The sequence below is a fragment of the Hipposideros armiger genome, unplaced genomic scaffold (genome assembly GCF_001890085.2).
Source record: "Hipposideros armiger isolate ML-2016 unplaced genomic scaffold, ASM189008v1 scaffold_96, whole genome shotgun sequence".
NCBI classification, from domain to species: Eukaryota; Metazoa; Chordata; class Mammalia; order Chiroptera; family Hipposideridae; genus Hipposideros; species Hipposideros armiger.
This window is the reverse complement of record NW_017731446.1, coordinates 2,436,858-2,441,282: the sequence shown is the minus strand read 5'-3', so window position 1 is coordinate 2,441,282 and position 4,425 is coordinate 2,436,858.

Sequence of the window (4,425 nt, the reverse complement as noted above, 5' to 3'; positions counted from 1 at the left end):
TGGGCCAGTGAAGCAACATCCTCCACAACTAGACTGAAGAACAAAACGACAGCAACTTGTCTGTTCCCCTTTCCCCAATTCCCCAGCGTTGTTCCCATCCCCCCAACCCCCCAATAAAAATCTTTAAAAAACAAAAAACAAAAAAGAAATAATGAATACAATAACTGAAATGAAGAATACATTAGAGGAAATCAATAGATTATATGAAGCAGAGGACTTAATCCGCGATTTAAAAAAATGAGGTAGCAGAAAACACCCAAACAGAAGAGCAAAAAGAAAAAAGAATCCCCCAAACTGAGGATAGTTTAGGGGACTCAGGAATAACATCAAGCATCCCAACATTTGTATCATAAGGGTACAACAAGAAGAAGAGAGAAAACAAGGGATTGAGAAGCTATTTGAAGAAATAATGACTGAAAACTTGCCTAACCTGGTGAAAGAAATAGACATACAAGTCCATGTAGCACAGAATCCCAAACAAAATGAACCCAAACAGGCCCACACCAAGACAAATCATAATTAAAATGCCAAATGTTAGGGGTCGGCCGAGTGGCGCAGTGGGTTAAGAGTGCAAGCTCTGAGCAACAGGTTGCCAGTTCAATTCCCACATGGGCCAATGAGCTGCGCCCGAGCTGAGCTGCTCCTGAGCTGCCAACAGGTGGCAGGATGGCTCAGCTGGTGAGAGCACGTGCTCCTAAAAACAAGGTTGCCAGTTCAACTCCCACATAGGATGGTGGCTATGCCCACCTGCAACTAAGATTAAACACAGCACCTTGAGCTAAGCAGCCGCGAGCTGCTGATGGGCAGCCGGATGGTGACTGGACTTGGAGCTGAGCTAGCTGCACCCTCCACAACTAAGATTGAAGGACAGCAATTTGGCTGTTCCCCTTCCCCAATTCCCCAACACTGTTCCCCTTCTCCAATTCCCCAATAAAAAAAATTTTTTTTAAAAGCCAAAGGTTAAAGACAAAGAAAGAATCTTAAATGAAGCAAGAGAAAAGCAGTCCATTACCTACAAGGAAGCTCCCAGAAGGGATTGGCATGAAATATTCAAAGTGATGAAAAGCAAGGACCTACAACCAAGATTACTCTATACAGTAAAGCTATCATTTAGAATTGAGGGACAGATAAAGAGCTTCCCAGACAAGAAAAAGCAAAAGGAGTTCATCACCACCAAACCAGAATTACAAGGGATCTCACAGGGACTTCTTTAAGACGAAAAAAAGAAAAAAAGATAAAAAAATATGAATAATAAAATGGCAATAACCACGTATCTATCAACAATTACTTTAAATGTAAATGGATTAAATGCTCCAATCAAAAGATAGGGTGGCTGAATGGATAAGAAAACAAGACCCTTACATATGCTGCCTACAAGAGACTCACTTCAGATCAAAAGACACACAAACAGAAAGTAAAGGTATAAGGAAAAGATGTTTCATGAAAATGGAATCAAAAACAAAAAAGCTGGAGTAGCAATACTTATACCAGACAAAAACAGACTTTAAGACAAAGGCTGTAATAAGAGACAAAGAAGGACCCAGTAATTCCACTTCTGGGTATTTATCCTAAGAAACGTAAAACGCTACTTCGAGGGGACATGTGCATCCATATATTCATTGCAGCATTGCTTACAATGGCCAAGATGTGGAGGCAGCCTGGGTGTCCATTGATGAATGAATGGATAAAAAGTAGGTGGTACATATATACAATGCAATAGTGCTCGGCCATGGAATGCAATGGGTTCTTGCCATCTGTGGCAGCATGGATGGATCTGGAGGGTATTGTGCTGAGTGCAGTATGTCAGACAGAGAAAGACAGATGCAATGTGATTTCACTTATATGTGGAATCTAAACAAACAAAACAGAAACAAACTCATACAGAAAACATTTTGATGGCCGCCAGGTGAGAGGTGTGTTGGGGGTGTGAGTGAAAGAAGCAGAAGGGAATAAGAAGTACAAATTGGTTGTTACACAGTAGTCATGGGGATGTAGGGTATGGCATAAGGAATATAGTCAATAATATTATAATAATTATGCATGGTGTCAGATAGGTACTAGATTTATCGGGGGGATAGATGGAAAGGGGCTGGGGGGAAGGGTGAAAAATGTGAAGGGATTAAGAAGTACACATAGGTAGTTATAAATACTCACAGGGATGTAAAGTAAAGCATAGGGAATATAGTCAATAACATTGTGATAGCACGGTATAGTGTCAGATGGTTTCTGGACTTATGGTAATCACTTCTTTAGGTATATAAATGTTGAATAACTATGGTGAACACCTGAAACTAATATAATATTGTGTATTAGCTATATTTTAATAAAAATCTTAAAAAAGTAAAACATAGGGGAAGGAGAATAATGTTGAGCTTTATAATGAGATCAAACTTAAGTTATTAACTTAAAAAATAGACTGTTGTCACACACACACACACACACACACACACACATTTACATGTAAGCCTCATGGTAACCACGAAGCAAAAACCTATAGTAAATACACAAAAGATAAAGAAATATAAGCATACCACTAAAGAAAGTCATCAAACCACAAAGGAAGACAGGAAGAGAAGAAAGGAACAGAGAGAAATTACAAAAACTACCAAAAAACAACAAAATGCAATAAGCACATACCTACCAATAATTACTTTAAATATAAATGGACTAAATTCTCAAATCATAAGATAGAGTAGCTGGATGGTTAAAATATAAGACCCGACTATATGCTGTTTGCAAGAGACTCACTTTAGATGTAAGGACACACACAAAACGAAAGTGAAGGGATGGAAAAAGATATCCCATGCAAAGAGGAACCAAGAAAGAGCTGGAGTAGCTATACTTAATAGACTTTAAAACAAAGACTGTAATAAGAGACAAAGAAAGGTGTTAAATAATGATAAAGGGATCAATCAAACAAAAAGATATAAAACATTTGTAAATATTTATGTACCCAACACAGGAGCACCTAAATATATAACACAAGTATTACTAGACCTAAAGGGAGAAAGAGCAATACAATAATAGTAGGGGACTTTAATACCCCACTTACATCAATGAACAGATCACCCAGACAGAAATCAGTAAGAAAATATCAGCCTTAACACATTAGACCAGATAAACTTTTAACAGATATTTACAGAACATTTCATCCAAAAGTAACAGAATACACATTCTTCTCAAGTGCAGTACATATGGAATATTTTCTAAGATAAATCATATGTTAGGTCATAAATCAAGTCTAAATAAATTTAAGAGGACTGAAATCCTATAAAGCATCTTTTCCAAACACAATAGTATGAAACTAGAAATTAATTAACATAAAAAAATTAGAAAATTCACAAATATGTGGAGATGAAATAAAATGCTACTGAACAAATGGGTGAAAAAAGAAGTCAAAAGAGAAATAAAAAAACACCTTGAGACAAACAAAATGGAAAATTTAAAGGATGCAGCAAAAGCTATTCTAAGAGAAAAGTTCATAGCAATAAATGCCTATCTCAAGAAACTGGAAAAGTCTCAAATAAATAACATAGCTTTACACTTCAAGAAACTGGAAAAAGAAGAATAAAAACCAAAGTTAGTAGAAGGAAGGAAAAAACAAAGATTAGAGCAAAAATAAATGAAATAGACTAAAAAGACAATACAGAAGATCACTAAAACTAAGAGCTGGTTCTTTGAAAAGATAAGCAAAGTTGACAAACCTTTAGCCAAGAAAAAGAGAGAGGACACAAATAAAATCAGAAATGAAAGAGGAGGTGTTACAACTGATATGACAGAAATACAAAGGATCATAAGAGACTACTACGAACAACCTAGAAGAAACAGATAAATTCCCAGAAACATACAACCTACCAAACTAAATCATGATGAAATAAAAAATGTGTACAGACCGATTTCTAGTAAAGAGATTGAGTCAGTAATGAAAAGTTTCCCAACAAACAAAAGTCCTGGACTAGAAGGCTTCACTGGTGAACTCTACCAAACGTTCAAAGAAGAATTAATACCAATCCTTCTCAAACTATTCCAAAACTAGAAGAGAAGGGAATTCTTCCAAACTCACAAGGATGCCACAAGAAAAGAAAATTACAGGCCAATATTCTTGATGAACAAAGATGTAAAAATCCTCAACAAAATATTAGCAAACCAAATTCGGCAATGCATTAAAAGGGTCATTCACCACAGTCAAATGAAATTTATTCCAGGGATGGAAGGATGGTTTGATGTCTGCAAATCTGTCAATGTAATATACCATGTTAACAACATGAAGAACAAAAATCATATGATCATCCCAACAGATGCAGGAAAAGCATTTGACAAAATTCAACACCCGCTTATAATAAAAACTCTCACAAAATGAGAGGTTATAGAGGGAACGTACCTCAACATAATAAAGGCCATATTTGATAAGTCCAAAGGAAATAT